The sequence below is a fragment of the Centruroides sculpturatus genome, unplaced genomic scaffold, assembly GCF_000671375.1.
Source record: "Centruroides sculpturatus isolate CEXI.00-Female unplaced genomic scaffold, Cexi_2.0 scaffold365, whole genome shotgun sequence".
NCBI lineage: Eukaryota > Metazoa > Arthropoda > Arachnida > Scorpiones > Buthidae > Centruroides > Centruroides sculpturatus.
In genome coordinates, this window is record NW_019384598.1 from 104,160 (window position 1) to 121,383 (window position 17,224).

Sequence of the window (17,224 nt, forward strand, 5' to 3'; positions counted from 1 at the left end):
TTAAATTTTCGCTAGTGCTGTGGCGCTGCAATCTTCGGCTATTTCTCGGGCTACTCAAATATTTTACGTTTTTGATACTAAATTAACATCTGAAGTATAATTTTTTATTGTTTTTATATTTTTCAATAAATTTATTTTGTTTGTACAAAATAAAAAAATAATTTTTAACGATACAATAGTCTTCGTTAGGCTTAACATCGACGAAAATTCAACGCGAAGCGACACGCAACGGAGAGAAATTTCAACATGGGATAAATTAATATATTTTTTCGTACATGATTCGTTATTCGAAAAATAAGTTATCCGAACCACCCCAGTCCCCAATTGATTCGGATAAACGACGCTCTACTGTAATTTCGGAAAAGAAAATGTTACTATTAAAGCTGGAACAGCTTAGCTGAAATAAATTTCGAAAAAGTATCAATGCCACTCTTATAGAAAAGAAACATCATTAGGCTTTGGAAAATGCAATGAAATTCACTTTTCTACTCAATTTGAATTTTTATTATTTTTATATGTACTCAATTTAAATTAGTATTTAATTAAAGTAATGTAACCAGATAAACAAATTATATAAAAGAATTGTTTTGTTTTTTTGTAGATAATAGGCAACTCTTGTTGGACTGCAAATCTCTTGTCTTCACTATTAGTATATCGTACTATTTGTCGTTTTAAAAATTATGTTTCTGAAATATCATCAGCCTGCGAAACGATTTATCTAACACATTTATTTCGAAATTCGTATATCACTTAAATTAAGAATTTGTATGGAAACATTACAAATTCACTGTTTCATTTATTACACAACATATTGATAATGTAAAATGGGATTTAATTTGCCAATATAAAAAATTAGTCCTGCATTTCTTAATCAGGTTTTTGGATCATCTTGATTGAAATAAAATCGCTGAATTTTACACTTTTTTGGATAATTTTGTTATTAACTTCATACATTAATTAGACAGAAAAAAGTTTTAAATTACCGACAATTAAAAACAGAGATTTTATGCAAATTAAAAGATTATCAAGACTGAAAGTTTTCTTCTCATTACCAAAAATGGCTATTAATTCATTGAAAATTTCCACAATCAACTTTATTGGTGTTACATGTTAAAATATCAAAAATTAGATCAAGAATGTATTGTCAACAATAACAAAAATTTACTTCTGTACTTACTTGCAGAAATGTGTCATTCTTTAGATAAATATAAAGTGGAAATACTTAAATAAACTGTATTAATGTAACATAAAAATAAAAAGCTTTCAAAAAATTTTAGTGTTATATTATTTCAAAAATATCGTGTACACAAATATCAAGCCAATCACTTTGAGAAAATAATTAATTTGAAAACAATTAAATGTAATTTTAAAACATTAATTCCAGTATTGATAATAAAAATTTGGTTAAATTATTATTTCCCAAATTGTTGTGTTTAAATTTACTTAAGAAATTAATTTTATTTTGTAATCAGTGTGTCACACAACTACTATTCATGTGAATATAGTGAAAATATTTATTTTTTTACTTTAAGAAATAACTCGAGATTTCTTTTTCAATTTTGCATTTTAAAACTAAACAAAGTTATTTTTTTACTGAATTATACAAACCTTTGATATAAGTATTTATTTTAAAACTTATTTAGTTAAAGCTTTTAATTATATATTAGAGTAATATCTAAATGAAAATATGCTCTATTTGAAATTATAAAAGAAATTCCGTGGTTCGAACTGGAAGAAACGTGCAGTTTACTGCATGTACTGTACCTGGCATGAAATCTATAATGTAAACTCGGAACTAAGTCCAATAAAGTCTCCATGACGAACAATCATGTCCTAGCTTTGTGTTTATAGATCTTGAATTAATTAATTAGTGTTTGGAGTTATCTGTTATAAGATTTCGTTATATATAATTTCTATAATTTTAATTATTATCTGATGATAAAATGCTTAGTTTTGAAGGTAGTCATCATTTTCATAAAGAATTGTAAATGCTATTAACTCATAAAATATTTATCCCTCTACACGAAATACGACATATGACCCTCCTCTTATTCCTAACTCACCCCATCTTTATATACCAAAATTTATTGTTATCATTGCCCCTTATACATAAGCTTCCGTGCTGAATTTTGTTCAATAATATAAATAGAATGATATCTTTTTTACGTTTAAAATGTACTTCCGTTGCAGACATCCGTACTGGTTCCTGCTCAATTCGTCACTTTTTGATTAGTCTTCACCATGTTTCCAGGGTAAAATTCAAGTTATAATACGGGGTACAAAACAGTTTCGTTTGCTTTTATTTGTATACGGCGTCACGACACATAGGAAATATGCAAATGGAGAAATTTCTTTCTGGATGTCTTTTATGCGTAACTGGCCCTAGTTAGGTGTTAAAACCGTGAAAGTAATTCAAAAAACTCAACGTGGGCAGCCCAAGTATACGCAATAACTTTATTAATGTAGTAAACATACATAGCATCATCATACATATGCATAATCAGGCAAAAAACAACAAACTTTGTACACGAATAGAGAAAACATATCCAATTGTCTGATTTACAGGAAATCGCGTATGACCGAACGCGGAATAAAGAGAGTTTTCTGTGACTAAAATTAGTATGTTGGCAAGACACTAACTCCCGACTATAGTTGGGCCATTTTATTTTCTCTGTTAGCAGGAGAGTTCAGGAAGTGTGAAACTTTTGCCCTTAACACAGATGCGTGTTTTTGGCACAACAACCATGTATTCACCGTTGCACGACATGTTTGTTTGTAGAAAGCGTTTAATTTTGTCGATTTCCATTTGACAATTATTATGACTTTCTAAATTTGTACTCGAATCGCGTTCAACACGCCACACAATGCAGAGTGCAAAATGAAATATTATAATTTTCACATTTGCCGTAAATTTTATCAACGATTCTGACAATGTAAAGAATATAAAATTTACAAAAAAGCAGAAAAAGTGAAAACATTATAACAATTAAAATTTTATGAAGGGTACTATAATCTCTATTGAAATCAACAAAAGCTTATGAAAAGCAGATAAAAAATATCCAAGATTCATGAGTATTTTAATACATGATCGTTCTGCTCGTATATAAAAATGCTAAAAATACGTAAAAAAGTATTTATATATGAATGAAAAGTATCAAAACGAAAATATGACATGACTATATTGTGCCCACGCTTGGCTGACTGTATAAAACAGTGAAGATAACTGGCGAACGGCAACGTGTGGAAAGTCCCATTTAATATCTGTTAATGCTTTTTTTTCTTACGTGTCTGACGCCAAATTTGTCTATTTTTCAGTAGAAAATATTTCTCAAGAAGCAATTATATGTCAGATTCGACATGTATTACATTGGATGTTCATAATAAATCAAAGCACGAAGAATGCATTGTGAATTGTTACATAAAGTAAAATATTTAACAAATTACGAATTGTCTGTTGTTGAGTTTACTCAAAACAAAACTAGTTAAAAATTTGAAGAGCGATAACTTCAAATAAGTTGTAAACATTTTATTTTCAAATCAATTCTTCTCTTGTTATATAAGTTAATTAAAATATTGACTTGCCCAAGAACGACACAAAATTTAATTAAACATCGATTTTACCTTTGTACTTAACGTTAATCATTACCTTTGACGTCATTTATATTAATCTGTTGCAGATTGCAGTCTGACATTCCTTAGACTAAGCTGGCTTTAACCGTGATAATGAAAACATATTTTACAATTCTTCTTCAATACTATTTGATAATTGTAAGAATGCCTTTCTTGTCAGCTAAAAAATATGGTGAGATATTTATATCTATGTTACATTAAACGTTTAATTATTTTCATATATTAGTGAATTTCAGGTTTATGTTTTTACTCAGTAAACTTAATTAACTAAATTGTACAGTTGACCCCCCTATATCACTGTCGATTATTCGTTTTACATGAATTTCATGTTGTACGATTTTTCAAATATGTGAGCCGTTCACAGCTTGACATACGTATCTGTAAAATCTAAGTCACTCGTGCAACATGCAGTTTATATGAAACGGAATAATCGACAGTGTTATAGGGGGGGTCGACTGTATTTGTATCTTTGAGATAATTTGCAATCCAAAGCCAATAGAATGTTTTATAGTGACATTTCAAAAGTATAGAGGACAACAGCGAAAAACAATTTGGAGAGGGAGGGACTAGTGGTTACAGTTTTTACAAATTTTTGTATAATGTATATACTAGCAAAATTATACGAGTAATATTCCTCATTGTTTTTCTTATTATTGACATATAAGCATATAAATGTGAGAATCAAGGGTATAGGTGTGATACCTATACTCTTACTGACTCGCAATCGTTAGATTGGCTCACTGACCTTTTTATAGGAGGGCTGTTAAATCGGTTTAAAATAATCTGGACTGTGAGGTTCAGATCTATGTCAGGATTTTTGTGACACCAGTTAATCACATTTATATCACGCGGATTAACACGCGTGTAGGGATCTGATTCTTATTACAATCAAGAGACATTTATTAACAACAACAACGATAAACGATTTAATAAAGAGCGCAAATAGAAATACAAATCAAGCTTAATACAAAATAAAATTAAACGAATGGTTAAATATATACTTCGAGAGAGAAACGGATACTCTTAACTTATACAATGTCGAGAGAGAGAGCCCACAATTCATTAATAAACATGCAACCTGTTTAGTTGACTTTCTCTTCTTCTTTTCTATTAGTCGAATATACCTTCAGTTATAAGGTTCTGATACTCCTATTCATGGAGAGGCATTGATATTTACGATATTTTAATATATCTCCTATGTTTATAACTCAATATCAACTCGATAGGATATGACTATGGACGTTGGCCTTATAAAGCTTGTATGGAATTTGTCTTCCTTTTCTGGGATCTGTTGACGAACTCCCCGAACTCTGCCAAACTCTGACTATATCTCTTGGTTTACGACCAATCATCATACTGTTCTTCACCCACGTGAACGGAAGAAAAGGGGAAGAAATGAGGAGTCGTCGATTCCCGTCGTCGCGAGATTTTTAACAGATAAAAAAATAACAGAGGATGCTTCAACTTCCGTCGAAGGAAGTGGCTCTGTTATCTGCTTTCCCACGCTAGAAAATCGTTATTTTCTCACCAAACGAAAGAATATTTTTTTTTTACAAAATTTAAACTGTATTTTTCTTTTATCATTTAGACCCAGGGGCTATTCGGATCTCACATAAACTTTAATGTTTCAAATAGTTCCCAGTGGTTTATTATTTTCCACAATAACTTGCTACAATAAGCTCCAACCACGGAGCATGTTATGACACGCATGATGCAAGTAGTAATAATAATGCAAAAGGCGTGCAAAGTTCGAACAATAAAACATTAACCGAGAAAAGATTTCTACTTAAAAGTTCTAAAGAGGTAAAAGTAACTCACACGAATAAAACAACGTGTTGTGAATTTTATTTGAAATGTTTTTTTTTTTTAAATTTATATACAAGGTCTTAATTATAGTGCATTTTCAACATAAAATGAAAAATTTGCTAATAGCAAACTGAGAATATGGAAAACTATCAAAATTAAATATAATAAAACTTAAGTTTCACTCAGTAAAACTCAGTATAAATCAAAATATGTAGTTTAGGCTAGTCATGTGCAACAATACTATTCTTACTTTTTTATATGTTTCAGATTGACAATTAAAGTATACGTAATGAGATTCATCACCGATACAGTTCATGCGAGTGTAATAGTAATAGCTCTGTAATTATTTACTAATTTGTAATTCATACGTATTATTATGAAACATATTGTAACTGTTACTACCTGTGCTCTAAGGTGCTGGTATTGTACTATGTACAACCGAATATAAAATATTAACATGAATTGAATCTAATAGCACTAGAATAAGAAACGTTTGTGACACAATACAGACATCGCATACACATTGCAAAATCTTATAAAATATATTTTTCTAATTATTTATCCCTTTCTACTTAATCTAGTAAGTTTTCCTCTTGTTACCATGTGAAACCCCTAAAAAAGAATATACGTTAAACGTAAGATCAACGGGATAAGTTTCTACAGTGTCATAAATGTGCCCCCACGTTACGGTTTACAACTAGCAACAATTCCCATTGTTATGTTTTTCTGTTTCTATAAGTACAACATTTTTTTGCTACCATATCATTCTGTAAAATAATGCCTGAAGGTCTGTTGCGCACACATATAAAATCAACTTTACATACCTCATCATATACTTGAACAAATCCTAATTAAAATATAAACCAAAGTTTAGTTTAGTCGATCCTAAAAAACACATTAGCCTAACTTCAATGCTGTGCAATAGTCTTTTTGTAACTAAGCTCTGACAGTAAAGATAAAAAAACATAATAAGTTAATAAAAAAAAACTGTTTCATTTCCTTATTGTGTATGTCTAAAACGCACTGGTCTTCGTCTTTTGCTGCCAAATTGTTTTCATAAAATCTTTTAGCTGTTTTTCTTGTAATCTTTCTTGGTTAGTAAATGTGAAAAAAGCCATTCTGCATCGTCTAATGTACGACGAATAATCGTAAATTAATTATAAAAGTATAATATTAAAATTATACTGCAATAAAACAATAAGGGGACGACGGGACTAGCGATGACTGTTTTCACTATTTTTGTATAATGTATATACTGAATGCACTTCTAAAACAAAATTGTGTGCATAATATACCTTATTGTTCTGCTCATTATATCAACATATAACCTACTACGGCAGTTTTTAGTATTATAATTTATTAAAATATGCATTATTTCGATTGTTTTCAGCACAATATATTAATTAATTCGTTCAAAAAAAAAACGTGTAATGACGTTCCTTTGCTCAATGACGATAGTTTTGTTGCAATACGTACATTTTGTTTAGTACAAAAATAATGGAAAGAAATTATTTAAGGTTTGTATAACGTAAAATTAAGCTTTGGCAGTAAAGGTAAAAATACAACATAAGCTAATAACAGTGCAGTTTCATTTTACTATTGTATATGTTCAAAAACAAACTGATCTTAATTTTTTGCAGCTAAATTCTTGTCGTAGAATCTATTAATTGCTTTTCGTGCATTTTCTCTTGTCTCTCAATAAAATATAATCGTTTTGTGCAGTGTTCGTGAGAGCAATTAATAGTGCAGTTACAATCAAACATTGTAACAGCACTATTAATTGGCAAAGCACAAAATAATGGTAATTTTTAAAGATATTGTTGGAGTGTGTTTCTACATCATTTCTGAAAATAGCACTTTTTGTCTTGAATCTGGTCTATGCGTATGTAAAGTTTACACATTGCCAGAGAATGAATGCATGTCAAATGAATTAATTTATTTTACCCTCCCGATATTTAATAATTTTACTCTTACGTAACATTGCGTATTGATTATTGACAAAGGGTGTTTTACATCTCTTAACTAATAAATGTTTCGTCAACACTTCGGGCTATTAATATTTCCGAAAAGACCGTCTCATACCATTTTATATTAATTAACGGTAAGTGGGGAGTGTGTAGCTCGTGAAATTAAGCTCTGATTAGCTATACATTAAGTGGGTTTACTTTCTTCATGTCAATAAGTGTAGTTTTATTAATCCTGGTCCAAAAATATTTCCATAAACACATCCCCTAACAATCCCCTACAGCAATTAGAAATAAAAGGCAGATTATTGAATGATAACATCGATACTAAACGTTTACTGAACTGTAGTTGGTTCAATTTTTTATTTGTTATTAGATCAACGAATTATGCTCTGGTGAAAACCAGGGCAGCTAAAATTGCCGCGAAATGCCACGCTGCTTCAAACTATCAACTTTCAAATATGTAAACAATCTCTATAATAAAACGGCGTGATTTGATCGTATTTTGACTTCAAATTTGCCAATAAAAAGTTGTTTGACAGTATTTAGATGGATAAACATTTCAATACTAAATATATGAACAATCTTTTTGCCATTATTTGGCTTTAAAATTGTTGTTTATACGCCTTCTCTGCTCTAATTAATAATTTCTTTCACAACTGAGTCGCCTTTCTGAACCGTCAGTTCAGAATTTTCCTAAGAATAATAAAATGCATAAGTGCAGAGAATAAAAATATGTCGCAAGGGCGCATTGGAAAACAGCAGTTTACCTGAGAATTTTGCTGTCACTTTATGTAAAAAAAAATTTCATCCAACTTTAAAAATTTTAGTGCAATTATCATAATCTTCAAAGAAGTTACTGAGGACATTATTTTCCAACATTTAGTAGACAAAGCATACACGCATTTAAAAATGGCTAGTTGACACCTGTTGCCATGTAAAGAAGGAGTTCTCAATGCTGTGTTTAGAAGTATTTAATAGTCCAAACTAATTAAAATTTGGTTTGCTGATATTTTAAGACACGCGAAAGGTGTCTTGAATAAATAAGTTTTAAATCTCACTGTTCTCGTAGTTTTAGCGCTGCATTCAATAAGGATATGCATAAGTTTCAATGTGTGCCGAAAAATGAATTAATTTGTTTAAAAGGGCATGTGTATATCGTAATGTGCTTTTGCAGCAATATGTAAATTTTCACTTTTCTGAGTGCATAAACAACGAAGAACAATTTTAACATTTAAGCATAAAGTATAAAGAATCTTTGACTCTAATAAATATAACCAACAGAAATTAATACAAAAACCGATTTATTGGTTTATTTAGCTATTGAACACGTTCAAAAAGTTTTGATCTTTACAACAAGAAAAGCTCTCATGACATATATCTGCTGTTATTCGTGTATATTGTCTCTTTTCCCTATAAAACATAACTGTTTCACACTAGTTTTAGTAAGTACAAGACACATTGTAACAATGCTATCAATTAGCGCAGGGTGCATGATGACACACAGAAATAATGGCAAGGCGTGTCTCTTAAAGGTTTATAAAAAAGGCACTTTCAATTTGAATCTTCTACTTATGTTAGAAATATGTACATATTATTAAGTAAATGTACACGTGATATTTTGAATTAATTAGTTATTTTTCTGTAATCATCGCATTGCTAATAATGCATCTAACTGATGCGGCAACTAAGAGTTTTCATATATGTACAGTACAGTGAACAGCTTTTGTAATAAAAAAAATGGATTCTTCGCACTAATATATATATATATATATATATTTTTTCATTTTGAAGTATACAATAAGATTTTCTTTCTATTATATTTTTTGCCTATAAAACATTTTTTACGAAAACTCTTAATTATGATAAAATTTTCCATATGAGCAAAGAACATTTCATACGAATGGAAAATTGTTGGTGTACAGGTAAGATGACTTTTTTCTAATAATTGATTCTACTGTTTATCCGACGTTGTTTTCAATTTTGCAGGACCAACTTGTTATGACATTGGACGAAACGAAAACAAAAATCACTGACGGAATGCACTTTCACGTGTTTAAAGCTGTTCAAGAAAAATTAAAATTTAGGTAAATAATATAAATACATTTGCCATATATTAAATAAATGAATAAACAAAGAGTATTAACTAATTTCATTTACGTAGTTATTCCATTATAAAACCATTACCGAAACATGTTGGATATGTAACAGAAAACGGCTCGTGGACTGGATTACTTTCGAAAATAGTAAATAAGGTAAGAAAATTCAAAACGATAGACATGTACATTTGTAAATGTGTGTATAAATAGACAAGTGCAAAAATATATTGATACAGTACATATAAAAATCATATTACAGTAATGTATTATGTATTATTACGACAAGTTAATGGAGACCGTATTTTTATGGTGGTGACTCGTTAAACTGTTACAATAAAAAAACTAGAAGGGAGTATATCTCTGTACCGTCATCTCCAGCATATGTACGCTGTATACCCACCCCATCGAATAAATTGCATCCCTGTCAAATTCTTTTCAACACAGATAACCAGCTGGTTATATTCACGAACATACTATATTATTTTTTGGTGAAAAGTATTAAAGTAAAGATTCGTAGCAATAAAGCTTATAGTTAATATAATGTATAAATTTATATGCTAACTTAAATATAAGCTTGCTGAGAAATGTCACCAGACACCGTCGACATATCACGGTTTCTAGCGTAATTTCTCAGTAAGCTTATAAACATCGACTTATTTGTATTGAATAGAAAAAATTATAAGGGATTAGTGCACTGCAATGGGAGTGAGATTTCGGCTTGTTGAATGAATTTTGTTGTCGAATCTGTTCAATTTCTTGGTAAGTTATGTTTTTATACCTTGCTTTTAAATAGCTAAATTTTATAGTATTTTTCATATAGCTCCATGCAATATCACAATCGATCGACCTTATTTTTCAAAACTCTTCACTTATGAGTAAATTAGCCTGCCATTAACTAAGTCAAACAATCCCGTAAAAGCTGATAGTTACTCGGGAGTTCGCACCTGTCATAAGAGCTGGTAACGTGAACTTTTCCGAGTTGTGTTTTTAATATGTTAAACTGCGAAATAGGGGTTAGTTTCTCATACAAAGTTTTCTTGTAACGTATCCTCTCGGCATATTATCTTTGTGTTGCGTGCCTTATTACTTCAATTCAATACAATTAATTGTTTTGTTTTAAATTTAGGACGCCGATATGGCCTTTACTGGTTTACTCCTGAACCCTACCCGTTTTCCAGTAATGGAATTTACTTCTCCATTATTTTTCTACCCCTTTGTGTTTGTCATCAAGGCTCCAGAAAACATTCCAAATTGGATTTCAATAGTAAAACCTTTCGGTTTGGATGTACGTATTTAACATTTATGTAGGGTTGCCAACACGAACTACGGTCGCCCAGAGTAGTATTATCGTAACCTCACTGCTCTGGGAGATTAAATGCGGGCGGTTCGAAAAATTCCACAAAAATTTTTGCGGGTACTCCGAAACGGTATTTCTGGTGTAATCCATAAAATAACCTTTTTATTTTGAACTTGGCAAAACCCACGAAGAACCTGATAAAGGTCTTCTTAATGCACAGAAGACAGATATTGTAGAAGAAATTTTTTTTTTCGAATTTGTAACATTAAATGTTGGCAACCCTACTTTTAAATTGAATATTTATATCGATTAATTATTACCAGAATTATTCTTTCTTTAGATTTGGATGGTGATTCTTTCAACTGTATTCATATGTGGATTAGTATTGCATAAAGTAGTCGAACGTGATTTTATGACTGACGAAGTGGGAATATTTTGGCCACGAAGCCGTGTGTTTTGGAATTTATTTTGCACGTTTGTTTTCCAAGGTAAACGGTGTTTTGCTTTCATAAACTGATAAGAATATTAATAACTAGCAGATGAGTCTGGCGTTTCTCTGACAAAAAGTAACGGTAAGAAAGATTAGTACATAAAAACCGATTGTACCTGTTTTCTATCAGATGCAAGACGGGGCCTAATTCTTATTAGGCTTCTTTTACGGAGACTGAATAGAGAATTCTTAGATATTTGCTGTCTGCGATAACGAGAAAGAAGTGTCACTGCAACCGCTAATTGCTGCTTAAAAGTACTAAGTCATGTATGACAATCTCTTTCTGAGTTTTTCGAGGTTTACTTATTTTCAGAGTCATTCATAAATATAAATTCGAACATTAAGACGAAAAGCTCGAATACAGCGAACATATGCGCATGCGCTCCCTCTGTCAACTTTGAATACGATGGAAGACGTTGAGAAGTTTTTAGAAGAGTCTATTTAAACTTTCCTAAAAATTCTTTCGATTTTCCTCAATATTGCGAAAAATGACGTGTATAATAGTATAGTTAAACACGACTTTTTCGGGGAAAAAAGGTTTTTAATTACTGTGCATTCTCACGGCATACACCATTAATTAAAAGCCGTCAAAAACGTAAAAATCCGCATCTAAAATAGTACAGTTTTACAGCTGGTATTTTTTTAAGATAAGACTTATTCCTCTCCTTTTGTCCCGCGGGACAATTTCGAAAAATCTCTATTTATTGTACATTGTCGTGACGTACCCTAACTGCCTACGAAATTTCAACTTTCTACTCCAAACCGTTTCAGCTCTGCGCTTATTAATATTATTATTATTTTATTACTATCAAGTTATCACGATTACATTATAAAATTAATATTTATACTTAGGAATTAACCTGGATAACGTAAAGAGATTCAAATCCAGACTGCTCGTGTCAATATGGTTGCTATCGGTTGTAGTGTTAGTGAACAGTTACAGTGGAACTTTAATGTCTTTCATGTCGTATCCTTTAACCAAATCTGTACCAAAAACTTTCAACGAACTAGCCGTTGCTGTTAGAAATGGTGAATATTCTTGTTGTATGACAGGAAAAAACGCAGTATGGAGTTACATTAAGGTAAGAACAGACTGGTGATATTTGAAGTATATCTATTCAGAGCAATTTGTATCTGTAAATAATAAACTATTGGCACGAAACTTCGTATACGGACTATGTGCAAAATGGAGAAAGAAATTTTACGACAAAAATTTATTTTAAAAACCTCTTGTAGAATGTGCTATATATGCTTTACAGGGAACCACAGAAAACAAAGCAGAAATAATAGAACTAAAATGTATTTATTCTTTCAGCAAGAAACATGCCTTCTGCATATAATGTTTACTGATGAAAGGAATGTTGCTCGATGTGTGCCTGATTATTGAGATGTAGAATTTTGTTCGCAATGCATAAATATCATTGTTTTCTGTGACTTCATTCGTAACGTTTTAAATAATATTAAAATGTCAAATTAACGTTGGTATTTACCGTGTTTCGAACTGTACACTATCCTGTAAAGTGCTTGCCTGTAGGATATTTTGAACTTCATGTTTGTTTGCAAAACACTTTTTATCATTCGTTGTAAAATCTGTATGTATATTTTGGGGAATTTGGTTATTGCTACATAGTGCACTGAATAGAGAAACTTTAATTATGATTTCTAGTGTAAAAATTGTTGTATTTTGTACTTGTAATATATCTGATTGTTTTGTTTTCTTCATATTATTTGAAGAATTCTAACAAAAGGAGTGATAAAATTTTGAAAGACCACATCTTTCGTCACAATCATTTCTTCTCATTCTGGACAGCAATCGAAAAAGTTAAAAAAGAACGTTTTGCTTTGATAACGACTGAACATCTCACAAATAAACTGATACCAAAAGAATTAAACGCATTTACAATTTCTGCAGATATTCTCTTTACATTTGTTCAGTCTTATGCTGTAAGAAAGGGATTTCCGTTTAAGAAGAAATTAAGTAAAATGTAATATAACTTTTTGTTTACTTGTATGTCGTTTTCTATTACAAAATAGTTAAAAATATATTTCTTTTATAGAGTAATACATTTATTTGAAGCTGGAATCATCGAGAGAAAAGATTATGCAGAAACATCAAAGCTGCTGAAATACTCAGAATTCCAAGCATTAGAATTGGCTGACATCATTAGTCCAATGATATTGCTTTCGACAGGATTTGTTCTAGCTTTAATGTGCTTACTTCTAGAATTATTCTGTGAAAGAATAATTAAAAAGTAACACGTGCAAAGAAATAATGAATATTGGTATAACATTCATTATAGAACAATTAATACTGATTATTTATGAAAATCACTAATTATATTCACAAAGCTGTCATATACACTGTCAGATACGCAATTTTGGAATTATCTCTTATTCAATATTACGAAAATAATTAATATTATATTTTACACTTTCTTTGTATTTAAACTTTGATTAAAATACATTAATGCTAATAAAAGAATTAATTTCCACTGTTTTTTTTATAAAACGAACTATGTAATTCATTATAGAAATTTAAAATATCATTTGAAGAAAGATGTAATATTAATTAAAATTCATAATGTACTAGTATTTTGTCAAAGTGTGTGACCTAAAAAATAATTATTATCTAATTAAATAATAATAAAAAAAGAACTGATGACTAACGATTTGCAAAAAGCATTTTTATAAATTAATGAATAATAGTTTTTCGGCAAAACATGTTAAAATGTAGAAAAGCATACTAACTTAAAAGTAGCTACGAATGCGAATAATATGCTGAATAATATAAATAGAATAATATTTTCTATTACAGTCGACCCCCTATAACACGGTAGATACGTTCCGTTCTTTATGAATCAATTTTGTACGAGTCCTTGCCAATCACAGCCACGTGTGAAGTTTACGGACTAAGGCTGTTTAAAAGGTTTTCTTCCATAAAATTAATCGATTCTAGACTAATTCTACTCAACATTTTCAAAATATGTATAATTTTTTTTGGGAATAATCCGTATAAACTATGCAATAAACAAAAAATTGTAGGATTACTTACCGAGTGTACACCGTTCGACGTCGCCATTGCTTAAGCTTGTTTTCATCGCGGAGCAGCGTACCAAACGCGGGCGATTTCTGATAAGTTATTTTTTTGCGAGAACTTCGTTGAACTTTGGAGACATCATTAATATAAATAATTTTTATGGCTGTTGAATAAGAAATGTTTCTTTCACAAGAAATGTATAAAATTACAGTACTGTATTAGACTTACGGTACATAATTTACATACTGTACAAACGATAGTAAACAACTTACTCGCCTAAACTCTCCGTAACGTAGCGCTGGACAGCGGAAAGTATATATATAATTATAATAAAGTTACAATAAATTAAGTTAATATATAATTATATATACAGCACCTAACTTATATTTATTATATGTATTGTATCTAATTTATATATAATTTACATATAATACTGTACAGACGATAGTAAACTCAATTTACCGGCCGAAATTTTTCGTAGCGTGGCGCTGGTCTGCGGAAAGTAGTTCGGCTTATCGATGACGTTTTACCGAATTATAGGAGTTTTTTTACCAGGTTTGTACGGATACCGTCGCAATTTTTCGCCGTTTTATAGGAATCGTAATTATAGGAACCCGTGTTACAGGGTGTATACCGTATGTCTAAAGTGTACTTTTTTTGCAGTCATCCGTACAGATTGCTTGCTCCATTTGTCACTTCTTGATTGGTCTTCCCCATGTCTCCAGGGTAGAATTCAAGTTTTAACACGCGGTACAGAACAGTTTCGTTTGCTTTCATTTGTGTACGGCGTCGCGACACATAGGCAATGTTCGAATGGAGAAATTTCTTTCTGGATATCTTTTATGGGAAACTGGCCCTAGTTAGGTGTTAAAAACAAGAAGAAAACTCAAAAAAGTCTGCATGTCCAGCCTAAGTCGACTGAATAACTTTATTAATGTAGTAAACATACATAGCTTGATTACACATATCCATTATTAGGCAAGTACCAGAGGTAAAAGGACAACAAACTTTGTACATGGGTATAAAAATATATCCAATTGTGTGATTTACAGGAATTCGCGTAAGACTAAACGCAAAATAACGATAGTTATTTTGCGTTTAGTCTTACGCAAATTAGGTTGTTGGCGAGGTACTAACTCACGACTATAGTTGGGACATTTTATTTTCTCTGTCGGCACGAGAGATCGGGAAGTTTGGAACTTTCGCCCTTAACACAGTTGCGTGTTTTTGGCACAACAACCATGCATTCACCGTTGCACGACATGCTTGTTCGTAGAAAGCGTTTCATTTTGCCGATTTCCATTTGACAATCGTTGACTTTTTTAAATTTGTACAAGAACCACGTTCAGCACACCACACAATGCATAGTGCAGAAAGAAATATTGTAATTTTCATGACATTTGCCATTTCTCAAATTTCATCAACGATTCTGTGAATGTAAAGAATGGAAAATTTTCATAAAAAACGGGAAAGTCAAAATATTAAAACAAATGAATTTTTATAAAAAGTACTGAAATCTCTATCGGAATCAACACAACCGCGTGAAAAATAGATAAAAAAATATCCATGAATCATCAGTATTTTAATAGATAAACTTTTTTCGCTCGTACATAAAAATGCCTAATAAACGAAATAAAATATTTACATATGAATGAAAAGTATCAAAACTTAAATATGACATAACTATGTCGCGCCCACCATTGGCTGACTGTATAAAACAGTGAAGATGATTGGCAGAATGGCAACGTGTGGAAGGTCCTATTTAACATCTGTTTATAATTTTTTTTCTTACGTGCCTAACACCAAATTTGTCCATTTTTCCGTAGAAAATATTTCTCAGGAAGGAATTACATGTCAGATCCGATATGTATTACATTGAATGCTGATACTAAATCAATGCACGAAAAATGCATTGTGAATTGTTACATAAAGTAAAATATTTGGCAAATTACGAATTATCCTGTTGTTGAGTTTATTCAAAACAAAACTAATTAAAAATTTGAAGAACAATAATGTCAAATAAGTTGTAAACATTTTATGTTCAATTCAATTCTTCTCTTGTTATATAAGTTAATTAAATTATTGACTTGCCCAAGAACGACACAAAATTTAATTAAACAGCGATTATACCTTTGTACTTAACGTTAATTATTACCATTGACGTCATTTATATTAATCTGTTGCAGATTGCAGTCTGACATTCCTTAGACTAAGCTGGCTTTAACCGTGATAATGAAAACATATTTTACATATATACTGGAATTCCATTTGATAATTGTAAGAATGTCTTTCTTGTCTGCTGAAAAATATGGTGAGATATTTCTATCTTTGTTACTTTAAACGTTTAATTATTTTCATATAATAGTGAATTTCAGATTTATGTTTTTATTCAGCAATCTTAATTAACTAAACTGTACAGTTGATACCCCTATATCACTGTCGATTATTTCGTTTTATATGAATTCCATGTTGTACGATTTTTCATATATGTGAGCCGTTCACAGCCCGACATACGTATTTATAAAATCTAAGTCACTCGTGCAACATGGAATTCATATAAAACAAAATAATCAACAGTGTTATAGGATGGTCGACTGTATTTGTATCTTTGAGATAATTTGCAATCCAAAGCCAATACAATTTTTATAGTGACGTTTCAGATAGTATGGAGAAAAACAGCGGAAAACAATTTGGAGAGGGAGTGACTAGTGGTTACAGTTTTTACAAATTTTTGTATCTATACTAATATTATAAAGAGGTAATGTATGTATGTAAGTTTATTTGAAGCAGGTAGTCTCCGAAACTACTCAACCGATTTCAAAAATTCTTTTAGAAATATTTAGAATGGAACTTCAGGGTGGACATAGACTGTATATTATTTCGTTAAACATTCATATAAAT